The following is a 13,247-nucleotide window of genomic DNA, read 5'->3' as shown; positions in this document are numbered from 1 at the left end:
AAATTTCTACGTGCCCGGGTAGTAAAATGTCCCAGCTGATATTAGGTAGATTAAGGTCCCCGGTCATTATTAGTCTGGTGTTACGGTCCGAATGATTGCATAAGAAATCATTCAGCTTATCTAAAAACTCGGGTGCAGTGGCAGGTGACCTATATATTGCGCCAACAAAATATACAGTATTTGAAGTAGTAGCTTAGCACGAATAAAGCCACGGACACGAGGAAGACAGACAAGGACAAGCGCTACTCACAACTGTTTGTGAGTAGCGCTTCAAATATGGACGACCAACTAGCCCAACAGTCAACTCTTCTAAAATATACAGTTTTCGCGTAAGTAATTTTGCAGAAGGATCGACATTTGGGCGAGTTGGTACTGGTTGAACATCTTGAAGGGGCAGCGCGAAAAGACGAAGACAGAAGGCAGGAACACACAGAACAGTTCTGTGTGTTCCTGCCTTCTGTCTTCGTCTTTTCGCGCTGCCCCTTCAAGATGTTCAAGTAATTTTGCACCACACTGTCTCAGGAATAATACATTCAATCAGTACAACATCAATGTGCTCTTTAACAATAATCGCCACGCCTCCACCGCGAGTATCTCTATCCGATCTGAACAATCGGTAGTTTGGTGGCACTATACAGTGACTAGGTACATTGCTGTTCAACCATGTTTCGCTTACCACTAGCACATGAGGGGTCTCCATCAGCGACACATATTCTAGCTCAGTTACCTTATTAACAATACTGCGTGCATTCAGTGGCAAGATTCGGAGCTATGAGAGGGTTTGAAGTACATGGGGAATTGCTGGGACTGCCTGAAGGATCAGAATCACCATGCGTGTCATCTGTCCTTTGTGCGCGGTGCTTGTTCTTATCTCGGTGGTTTAGAAGGAAACGTGCGTTGTTTCCGTGGTCCCATACGTAAAGCTTATCGTTTACCTTGAGCTTCATGGTTATATTGCGCTCAGTTTTACAAACACGATATTATAAGTGTTATTGCCCTCGAGTTTTACAAACACGAGCGCAATATAACCATGAACGTTCACCAACTAGCCCCCTTCATTGCTTTACTAAATACCTTGAGCTTGTCGTCAATCAAAAATACCTCAGCCCCCTGCGCCCTTTCGGCAGCAGCGCTCACCCACAACTTCCGTCGCACATCTGCTCTTTCCTTTGCATAATCGTTGCTGATACTAACTGATCTTCATTTAAGATTTTTGCAGTTCTTCAGTACCTGCTCCTTTTCTCTGGTATCATAAAACTTCATAATAACTGGTCTCGGTCGTTTACTGTTTTTCTTGCCAATGCGATGAATTCTTCCGACAGTTTTAACTTGAACCACAAGTTTTTCATGAAACAGTTCATAAATGACAGCTGCCCTCAGGTTCGCCTCTAAGTCACCGCTTACCTCCGAAATTCCAAAAATTAACAAGTTTTTACGCTAGCTGCGGCTTTCATACTCGATCAATTTTTCAGCCTGGTGCTGAACTATAGCCTCAAGATGCCCAATTTTCTTGTTCGTTTCCTGTATCACAACAAGAAATTCAGTCAGTCGATCTGTTTTTGCGTTTAACTGCACCACGTTCTCGCTTATTGAGGATAGTCGGCGATCAGTCGCCGACTGATTCTCTATAATTGTTTGCAGCAGTTCGGTCGATTTAGGCCCGGGATTTTCTTCTATGTCTCCTGACACTAATAGCAACATCATGGACCAACAGTCAATAAGAATGCAATAAAACTTGCGAGGGCACGGCGGGATAACCAAAAATTTGTTGTCACTTCGGTAGGAACAATCAGTGCACTGAGAACCAACCTGCACAAACAGCAGAAGCGGGTGAGCCATGCTGTCCGCAGGCCAGGTGCCGTGACCTCCGATCCGGTCGTAGTCGCGTCGCTCCTTTAGTAGGTCTGTTGCTGAAGACGTGACACCTTGCAGCTCGTATCCCACGAATGAAAAGGTCGTTGTCACGTGGTCAGAGTGAAACACCAAAAACGGCATCATTCCAGCGCTAGTCGTCGTTATCGTGGCTGGCATTTCATGCAGGATCCACGGCAGTACCTGCACAAACAGTAGAAGCGGGTGAACATGATGAAGTTAGTGATATGGGACGATAACGTGTAACTAGTGTGGCGTCACCTTTCTTCAGTACAGGTACAACACGTGCCAAGAGCCAATCTCCACGCAGGGTAGCTGAACACAAGGACACTTGAAAATAATGACTATAAAAGGTGCTAATGCTTCGGCATACTTCCTCAAAAAACGTTGGTTATGTCATCTGGACCAGGGGAGGATTTAGTTTTAAGGTTCAGTAGCATTGAAACACCTGGTAATGACACAATATGTACAGTTATGAAGTGTAGTAGTATCAGAGTTAGAAAATACACTGTGGAAGTATTCACTATAATATTGCGAAATATTGTGATTTTCATTGATGATAATCCTTCGGGTACAATATGGCTAATTGCCTTATTCTTTTTTCTTAGAAAGGCCCAAATTTTTTTCGGTGCGAAGCGAATAAATTTAGCAGTGTATGCTGGAAGTACGGACGCTTAGCATGCCCCAACTTTTGGTTTAAGTTATTTTTGATTTCTTGGATTGCGTCACGTGAACCACATAGCCGTTTTAAGCGCTTAGCTCTTCTTTTAAGGTGTAAGATTTCTCTTGTAATCCAGGGAGTAACTTTAGATGTTCGCTTAGTTATGCTCGGAATAAAATGGTAGAGACAGTGATTAACAATTTTTTTAAAAGTCTTCCAAAGTACAGTAATATCATGCCCTCGGAAATTGCCAAGGCATATTTCAAGGTAATCTAGAACGCTTCTATCATTGGCTCGAGATAAGTCTTTATTAGTAATTGTCTTGTTTTTACTGACTTGACACGAGTTCAACGAGCATGTGAACTACACGATTTCACGGCCAGAAATACCAGGTTCAACAGAGACAGGAAAATTTTCAATGGATGGACATACAAAAACAAGATCAAGGACCGTCGCCGACTGCCGTGAACGCGTGTCGGATGTTTGACAACCGGTTGAAAGTTGTGACAAAGCATAATATTGCGTAGGTAGTTCACGTGCAATTTAAGCTCGTGGAAAGAAGATACATTCTCCCAATCAATGTGTGGGAGATTAAAATACCCTATAAGGAGCACATTATCACTTGTAAACGACGCAATATGTTCACAAAGATCACCGAGGAATTGCGCAGGTGAGTCAGAGGCTCGATAAACGGCAAACATTAAAAATGTTTTACCCCAGCAAGAAAGTTTCAATGTAACAGCTTCTAGGATACTCGCGTGAAGTAAAGGAACAGAAGTTACATTTTTGTTTACCAGAACTGCTACCCCGCCACCCCTCGATGACCTATCACGACGATAGGCCTGACAAGACGGGGAAAAAAGAACTGTGTCATCAATGCGTAATGCAGCCACGTTTCGGTTAGCACAATTACATGGGGATTGTAAATCAAGATAACCGATTCAATTTTTTCAGTTTCGGTAACAATGCTGCGAGCATTAATGTTTGAAACCCGTAATTGTTTGACTGCAACCGTAGTGCGTCAGCCATTCTCTGCAGTAGCTTGATTACCATGAATTTGTGTTCTAGAGTTTTTTTTTGTTCATCCCAAACGAAGAACTTATCATCCACTCGCAGTCTCATTAATTTAGCTGACTTTCTTTCCCTGTTCCTTCTCAGCTTTTGCGCTGTTCCAAAGAAGTCTTCGCTTACTCAGAGTACTTCGCGAATAGTCATTCTAGATGGATATTCTGGTGCCTTTTAATTTGTTAGCATTTTTAAACACAAGCTGCTTTTCATTAAAATCCTGGAAATAAATTATTACAGTCTTTGTTTCCCTTGCCTTCCGAGACGATGAATTCCACCAACGGATATACATTTTTACAATTTACAAAAATTTCGTCAAGAACTTGCATTTTAGGACCGATTCTGTCTCATGCGGACCTTCAGGAATACCGAAGACTACAATGTTTGAGCGCCTACTCCTATCTTCTAGGTCAATTAATTTCGCTTCCGAATGTTTTACTGTTTGTTCAAATTCGTCGACACGCGAAACTATCTTTTCCAACTCAGCAAACCGGGTTGCAAGATCAGCCACGAGTTTTGCCATGCTAGTCTGTTGTTTCCTAAGTGCTGTTATATCCGTTACCACTTTATTTTGACCTGCAAATAGTTCCTTGAGCATGGATTCAATGGAAGAGTTACTGTCGCCAGAGGGGCCGCGATTTAACCCAATATCTCCGCACAGTATGAGCAAGCACACACAACGCACATTTTTGCCAATAGAGATGCACTGTTGGGGGCACGGCAAGACCACAAGACCACGATAATCACTCTTAATTGTTCTTTAGTAATCACTAGCCTGCATGAAGCAGAAGAATGGCTTATAAATCCACATGCTTGTTGATGGTCCACCCTGCCCACTGAAATTGCGCAGCTGGGGTCAATGCTTTTTAAGGCAGCGCGCCGACGACGCGTGACGGCCAGGTGACTGCTCTGTCACAGTATCTTGAGACTGCGAATGGGTGCCATCATGAAGGCTGTGATGCGGCACTAGGGGCATCGGTGAAGCAGTTGTGACCCGGGGGCATACTTGACAGTTCGACAAATACGGCTTGTGCAGTCCTGCGCTGGCTGCATGTAGTTGCAGAATTGATTCGGCCAGACCAATATTGTACACCTGCATGAAGCAGAAGAATGGCTTATAAATCCACATGCTTGTTGATGGTCCGCAGTGCCCCCGTAACGCATGCTGCATTCTGTATATGCTGTATTGTGAAGTTAACATGGTGTTGGATGTCATTTTCATGGCGTTTTCGATGTACAGCTTGCATACTGCCGCCCCCAAAACTTAGCTCACCTCATTAAGGTAACAATGTCACTGGTCGCTGTTCGGCACGAGCAGTGGCGCAGCTACGCGTCCGCGAGAGTAGAACGAGATGGCCGACCCAGATTGCAGGCGCACCAGCGCTTTCCTCTCGAAGCGGATTCTCCGGTCGAATGCTTTTCCTCAGTCGCCGTAACGCCCTGTGCAGTTCTTACCGAGCCCGTTCTGTCGTTTGAATTTTTATCTTTTTTGGCACCGCTTCCTCGGCCCCCTTTTTGCCTTTCTCGGTGCATGTTCTTCGTTGCCTTGCTTTCAGGGCATTCTTGCTGCCATAGACGAAAACGAGAGGCACGTCCCCGTCCTTTATGCGGGTCCGAGGCACGTTCAATACACTCCCTCTTGCGATGCATGTGATGCAGGACCATCTTCAAAAGAGCGGGTACATTCTAGAGACGTGCATCATGGGGCTTAAACAGTCGTGCATTTTCGCAAATTTAGGCTCAGCGAATTGTGTGCACTGATCAAACAAGACGCAAATTGGCTATGTACAAGTGACCTCACTGGAGGAAAGAAACCCAAAAATACTACAAATTTTCTGATGAGCAATGAAACTCCTGTGCCGTTGCATAAGAGGCGAGACATTGCTTGTTTCACATTTTCAAAGTAACAGCGCGAAAGTAAAACTCGGAGGCGAAAGACGAGCAGAAACAAAACACGGGGATAGTTTACGCTGCAGGCAATAGACACTTTTATTTGATTTAACAACAATGCACATCTAACAAATGATAGGAACAAAATATTAAAAATGAAAAATCAGAAACAATATGAAAAAAATTATTCTAAGGGCACAAAGAAAGTAAGAGACGCAGGGCATGCTAATACCATTGGCTTCCACGTTCTTCATTAAAAAAAAAATTACCGACGATTACGTTACTTCCTAATGCGAAATTTGAGCGCAGCAAATAAGCTGTTTCACCTTTTGGATAGATTGAGGCAAAGAAATCGAGCAACACATGTATGCGCTATCACATAATTTTTTTTTTATTTTTCACACGTATTCCTTTAACAAAGACTCCACTAACAGTTCTTGACAGTCATGAAGGAAGCTTTGTGGTCGGAGAAATAGACTGATATATGTTCGACTTGGTACACCAATGCTTGATTCTCAAAGACGAGATCTATACAAGTGCCTCGCGAGGTTGTCACAGCCGTGGGGGAAGCAGAGGCTAAGCGCCGCCGCCGAGAAGACCCTGCCGTTCGCGCCGCCGAAGCGGAGGCTCATCGCCGCCGTCGAGAGCAACCAGCAGTAAGCGAAGCTGAAGCAGAAGCTCATCGCCGCCGCCGAGAAGACCCTGCAGTTCGCGCCGCCGAAGCGGAGGCTCATCGCCGCCGTCGAGAGCAACCAGCAGTAAGCGGAAGCGGAGGGGGGCGGCGTGTACACCCAGCGGCAAACGATGGGGGCAGAAGCGCGCGCAGCAAGCGGACAACACGATAAAGGGAGGAGGGAAGAGATAGCAGCGACTGACTGATGCCGCTGACGGCGATAGTGAGTCAACCCCAGCTATCCGCCACACAAGAACAGGGGGGGGGGGACCCTTTCCTCCTCTTTCTGCATGGCGGCGACGGTGTTCTATGCAGTCACGTTATCTTGACTCTCTAGCGGCGTCAGCGGCATCCAGCGGTATCAGTCGGTCGTTGCTAGCGCTGGGGGGATGAAAGGGGGGCGGAGCTGGTTACGAGGCCGACGCCGACGACGACGCCGACGACGACGCGAAACCCAGGAACGGACGCCAAAGAGCTGCGCTCTAATATGAATTCTCACGGTGAAAGCGCAATTGAAGGCACGATAACATATTTGGTGTTGCAATGTGTCATGTACGATGCTTCGCTGGTATTTCTTCTTTAGTCAGTACTCCTGCCTCCAATCAAGCACCACTGCAAATTGGTGAACTTTCCGCAGTGGGAGCGGGAGGATGGCTGTTCATGCTTTAGCCCCCTCGTTTGCCCGAATTAATCTTTTTTCAACCCGCCGTGGTTGCTTGGTGGATATGGTGTTGGCCGGCTAAGCGCGAGGTTGCGGGATCCAGTCCTGACCACGGCGGAATAATTTCGATGGGGGCGAAATGCAAATGCTTGCTTAAGCAAAGCAAGCAAAGCAAAGCAAAGAAAGCAAAGCAAGCAAAGCAAAGAAAAGCAAGAAAGAAAAGCAAGAAAGAAAAGCAAGAAAGAAAAGCAAGAAAGAAAAGCAAAGAAAAGAAAAGCAAGAAAGAAAAGCAAAGCAAAGAAAAGAAAAGCAAAGAAAAGCAAGAAAGCAAAGCCTGCCAGGCAGGCAGCAAGGCAAGGCAAGGCAAGGCAAGGCAGGGCAGGGCAGGGCAGGGCAGGGCAGGGCAGGCAGGCAGGCAGGCACAGGCAGAGGGAGGCACAGGCAGAGGGAGGCGAGCGATCAAAGCACAGGAAAGCAAAGTACGCAGCAGCAGCCGGCGCCGCCGCCCTGCAGGACGAAGGCCTCGTCCTCCAGCAACCACTGTAGGTGCACCTTAAAGAACCGCAGGTGGTCCAAATTATTGCGGAGTCCCCAACTACGACGTACCTCACAATGAGATCGTGGTTTTGGCACGTAAGAACCAGGTAAGTCTTCTTTACCTCTTTTCTTTTTAAAACGTAAGAATTCTTGCCTGAAAGGCTGAGATTGAAACGGTTGTCAATATTCGTAATGAAAATAACTAAACACTTATTTGTTTGATTTTTTCTATTAACATGGCTACCATAGTTCACTCTGTTAGCGATTTCGTGAACAAGTGCTTAAAAATATTGACAATCTTTGCTCTCGTCTGTCATTGCATACTTCCCAGTTTCAGGTTATTTCTACCTCAGAAACATGGCTCCGTTCAAATGAATTGCCCCATATACCCGGATATTGATTCTTTTCCACTCCTCGAAGTACGGTAAGTAGGCGAGGTGGCATTGCATTATTTGTGAGGTCGTCTATCACATGCTGTCATTAAGGAGTACTTTTACTCATACGCGAATGAATTTGATATGTTTGTTGTTAATTCGCAATGCTTTGTTGCAGTTGTAAATTATCGTGCTCCGAACAAGAACAAGTCAACTTTTATGCAACATTTCGAACACTTATTAGTTTACCTAACCAATTTCAATAAACGAATAATCATATGTGCGCACTTCACTATTGATGCAATAAATGAACGTGACAGAAAATATTATAATATTGTGAGATCATATTGATTCCGTAACGTCATTAAAATCCCAACATGCATAACTCGATTGACATCCACGCTGATTTGATCATATATTGTTCAACTTTAACACCAATTCAAGCTGGTGTAATGTTTATGATTCGTCTGTAATGGATCATTCTGCTGCCGCCATCTTTTTCATTATTCCGCTCATTCTCGAGGCGATTATCATGTTTCTCAACGAGTTAACTATCCAGTAGTACGTGTGGGCCTCTCCTCTTTAAATATAGATCAGCAGAAAAATGCAAATAAGCAATTTGACAGTTTCAGCAAAGCGTTGTGTGATGTGATGCACTAGTGCAATCGTCAAAGACCTAAGAAAAAAAGATATTAAAGCTTCACCATCTGTCCTTGGATGACAAATGAACTGGTAAAATTGATTAATGATAAGCATTTTTGGCAGACTAAATGAAAGTCACATAGGGGTAACAAATATATTGAACAAAAATTTCGAAAGGCTCGGAATATAGTAACCAGCGCCATACGTTTTCGTAAGAAAAAGTATTACACAAATTCAATGGTCCGTAATTCTGGTAATTCAAAAGCTACACGGCGCATTTTCAAATCAATAATGAAGCCATCGTTTAGATAATGTACAATGGCATACTTGACAATCTTATGAATATCTATGGAATCCATAGTAATGTCGTTTAACTTATACTTCTGTATGATTGGTCAAGCAATATGCAATAATGTACATCTTTTTTTCGTCGATGATTACCCGGAAAGGGCGACAAAGTCATTTGGCTTTATGCACATTACAGCGGAGGAGATAGTGCCTGTAGTTAACAGCATGTCATTCAAACATTCCACTGGGCACAGTGGAATATCCACAGTGACCTTAAAGCATTCTATTGATATCATGTGAAAGCCATTTGACAAAAAAATATTTAGTCTCCCTTTGTATACTGCTACCTATCCAGACTTATTAACGATCGCTAAGGTTATTCCTATTTACAAAAATGGGGATCATAATTTGTAAGAAAACTACCGTTCTATATGTGTCGTAAGTTGCCTAAACAGCGTCTCTGAAAAACTTAACAGCAAACGAATCACTTCATTTCTTGAACGTGGATTCATTTGGTATTATTGCCAGCATGGTTTTCGAGCTAAAATATCGACAAATACAACAGTATTAGCTTTGTGTGACTACATAAATTCTCACTTGAACAAGAAGAAAAGTGTCCTAGGCATATTTCTATATGTGCGAAAAGCGTTTGATATTGTGGATCATGGCATACTGCTAAATAAGTTAGAATGCTATAGTCTTCGAACTCTAACTCTGAATTTTTCCGCAGCTATCTCACTAACAGGAAACAACTCTTTGCCATTGCATATACCAAATCTAACGTTTCTAACATTGTTACAGGTGTCACCCGCCGTGGTTGCTCAGTGGCTATGGTGTTGGGCTGCTGAGCACGAGGTCGCGGGATCGAATCCCGGCCACGGCGGCCGCATTTCGATGGGGGCGAAATGCGAAAACACCCGTGTGCTTAGATTTAGGTGCACGTTAAAGAACCCCAGGTGGTCAAAATTTCCGGAGTCCTCCACTACGGCGTGCCTCATAATCAGAAAGTGGTTTTGGCACGTAAAACCCCAAATATTATTATTATTACAGGTGTCCCACAAGGCTCAGTGCTGGGGCCAATATTTTTTCTTTATTTGTAAACGGTCTTCTTGATGCTTTACAAAACTTCTCTGCTGTAATCTATGGAGACGACACTGTTTTACTTTGTGCGCTAGACTCCTTGGACAAAACATTCAAAGTGGCTAATAATGAACTTCTAAGTGTTAATCAGTGGTTCGCGTCAAATAAGCTAACTCTGAATACCTAGAAAGCTAAATATGTTCATTTTACTTCGTGGAAAGCACCTCTGAGAGAATTTCCTTCACCTTCTCTAAACTTTAATATACTTGAGCGGGTAAGCTCAATTCAATACTTGGGTGTCACACTAGATGAGCATCTTCATTGGAAGCCTCACATTGCATGCTCCTTAAAAAGTTAAGCAAGGCTTGTTTTATTCTGCACAAATGCCGCTATTACCTGACACTGACACTCTGAGAGAAACTTACTTTAGCATACTCCAAAGCCATCTATCCTACTGTATTGCATCGTGGGGTAACACGTACGTTTCATACGCAGAATCTATTGTACTTGCTCAGAAAAGGGCCTTGCGATTTATGACTTTTTCGGATGACTATGCTAAATCAATGCCACTGTGTCAAAGTTTAGATATACTGTCTTTTAATTTATTACTGAATTTTAAAACAACATTAAGTACTCATAATAGCATAACCACTAACTGCCCTTCGCGTTCATCAAACGTTTTATATTCCAGAAGCAATGCATGCAGCGCATTTAAGGAATATTTTCTCTTGCCAAAATGCATAATGTATATGGAAGGAGGAGGTTAGGCAGCACTAGAGCACCCCTCCGGAACCGCTTACCATCGGAAGTAAAACAAGAAGAAGAAGAAGAAGAAGAAACTTTAGTAAAGAAGAGTGCGGCAGTTCTTGATGTGGTGGCCTCAGGTGACGGCTCAAAGTTCTTGAACTCGAGCGGCATCTTCGGCTTGCCGGACGGCCCAGAGCTGGTCTGCCAGCTCTGAACTTCTGATAGCCGCCTCCCAGCGGCGTCGGCGCCTACGGAGAAGCTCCCCGGCGGCTCGCGCATCCGGGGCGGCGTCGGGAAGAACGGAGCTCGAGCCTTCTCCTACTCTGGCAACAGCCGCGATTATGGACGCGTCGCCAACGTAGCTGCTTTGATTACCGTTGTTGCCGGTACACTCCCAGAGCATGTGTCGCAGCGTTGCTCTGTGTCCGCATGTTTTACACGCGTCTGTTCGATACAAACGTGGATAGCAGTGGTGTAAGATAGCGGGGCTAGGGTAGGTGTGTGTCTGGAGCAAGCATAAAGTTACGGCCTCGTTCCTGTTCAATTTATCGTGCGGTGGCGGGAATGTGCGTCTTTCGAGTCTGTAGTATTGCGTGAGGTCTCCGAACGTGGTTAGGCGATCGCCCCACGCCCAGTGTGTTTGTTGTTGCTGTGTTTCTGTTGTAGTGTTCCGATCCGGCAGATCCGATGCCCCGCTCTCGGGGCGGAGGCGGCCACATAATCAGCGGCGGCTCGGCGTGTGAGACCTCGAGCCGTGGCGTGGGCCGCCTCGTTTCCCGCGAGCGGAACATCGCTGTGTGCCGGGGTCCAGAGGAGGAAGACCATAGAATTTTGGGGTTGCGAGGACGATGACGAGTCGCCGTCGTCGGAAATTTGTAGTATGCGGGCAGCTACCCGCGAGACACGACCGCGCGCGAAGCCGCGGATTGCCGCCTGCGAGTCGCTGATCACGATCGCAGCGTTCGGCACCGCGACGAGTGCTAGGGCTATCGCGGCTTCTTCGGCCGCCTCCGTGTGTCCCGTGGTCACCGTGGCGCTCGCGAGGCACCTACCCGAGCGGTCTACAACGGCTATCGCGTGCGCGCTTCTCCCTCCTCCATATCGCGCCGCGTCTACGTACACCGCCTCGTTGCTGTTACCAAACTTCTTCAAAAGGTCGCTTGCTCGTTTGTTGCGTCTCCTGGCGTGGCGCGTTGGGTGCATGTTCTTGGGAAGCGGCGGGTATCTTCAGGCGGTCGCGAACAGAGGCGGGAACCGCCGTCTTTTCTCCATGCTGAGTGTGGTACGCGATGCTGAGCGACTCGAGGATGCATCGACCTGCCTTTGACCTCGATAATCGTATTGCGCAATGTCGTGCGCCTAGATTAACTCGTTGAGGGAGTTGTGAACTCGAGCTCTAGAAACTTGTCGGTGCTCGCGTTGAGTGGAACGCCGACCGCCCTCTTGAAAGCCTTTCGGATCATGCATTCGACTTTGTTTTTTTCGCACCCGATCCACCTCACGTACGGGGCAACATACTTTATGCGGCTTATCGCGTACGCCTGCACGAGACGGATCGCGCACTCTTCACGCATACCATTGCGTCTATACCTGATGCGACGCAAGAGTCGGATCGTGTTATCTACCGAACGACGAAGTATTCGCACCGTCTCTCCGTTATGGCCGTTTGCCTGCAGGTGTAACCCTAGGATTCTAATTTTCTCTACGTGCGGTACGGGAGTACCATCCGCCACTGTAATGTGTATTTTGGAATATTCCCGTTCCTCTTCGCGCAGGGTTTTACGACCTCTCCTTGTGGGTTTGTAGAGTAAGAGTTCGGACTTGGTAGCCGAGCATTCGAGGCCCGTTCCACGCAAGTAATTCTGAACCGCATCTACTCCTGCCTGTAGCGTTCGCTCGACGTGACCGTCACATCCCCCTCCGGGAACCCAGAGGGTGATGTCATCCGCGTAGAGACTGTGATGTAATCCTTCTATTTCTGTTAATTTCTCGGGTAGACCAAGTAGAACTATATTAAAGAGTAATGGTGATATGACGGATCCTTGCGGCGTGCCGCACGGACCCGTCTCAAATTCCGGTGATTTCTCGTCGCCGACGACGACGCATGCGCGCCTGCCCGTGGGGAAATCTAACGTAATTATAGATTCTTTGGCCTAGTCCTAATGTTCTAATTGTTTTTAAGATCGCTTCGTCCTTAACATTGTCAAAGGCCTTTTTAATATCTAAGCCTAGAATTGCCTTAGTGGAGCTGGTAGTGTCGTCTACGATCTGGTGTTTAAGCTTAAGCAATACGTCCTGTGCGGAGAGGTTGCGGCGGAATCCTAGCATGGTGTGCGGGAACGCGTCATGATCTTCGAGAAAGTCGGTCACGTGGGTGAGAACTGCACGTTCCATGACTTTGCCGACGCAAGACGTAAGCGAAATCAGTCTTAGATTATCGAGCGTAACTTGCTTGCCACGTCTAGGAACCATGATAACGCGGGCCTGTTTCCACGCTTCGGGAAGGGAACCCTCTCGCCAGCACTGATTGACGTAGGCCGCGAGTCGGAAGATTGACTCGTCGTCTATGTTTCGGAGAGTCTTGTTGGTAACCCGTTCCGGGCCGGGCGCTGATCGAGTGTTGAGTTCGAACAAGACTAACCGAATTTCCGATTCGCTAAATTCCGCGTGCAGTTTCTCGTTTGTGACGCCGTCGTACTCGGCGTGCTGGATGTTTTCGGCTTTCTTAAAGTAACGGTCACGTATTGCGTCGAGGAA

The sequence above is a fragment of the Dermacentor variabilis genome, unplaced genomic scaffold (assembly GCF_050947875.1).
Source record: "Dermacentor variabilis isolate Ectoservices unplaced genomic scaffold, ASM5094787v1 scaffold_19, whole genome shotgun sequence".
Taxonomy (NCBI): domain Eukaryota; kingdom Metazoa; phylum Arthropoda; class Arachnida; order Ixodida; family Ixodidae; genus Dermacentor; species Dermacentor variabilis.
The sequence above is the reverse complement of the archived record's forward strand: the minus strand, read 5'-3'. Positions refer to the sequence as shown.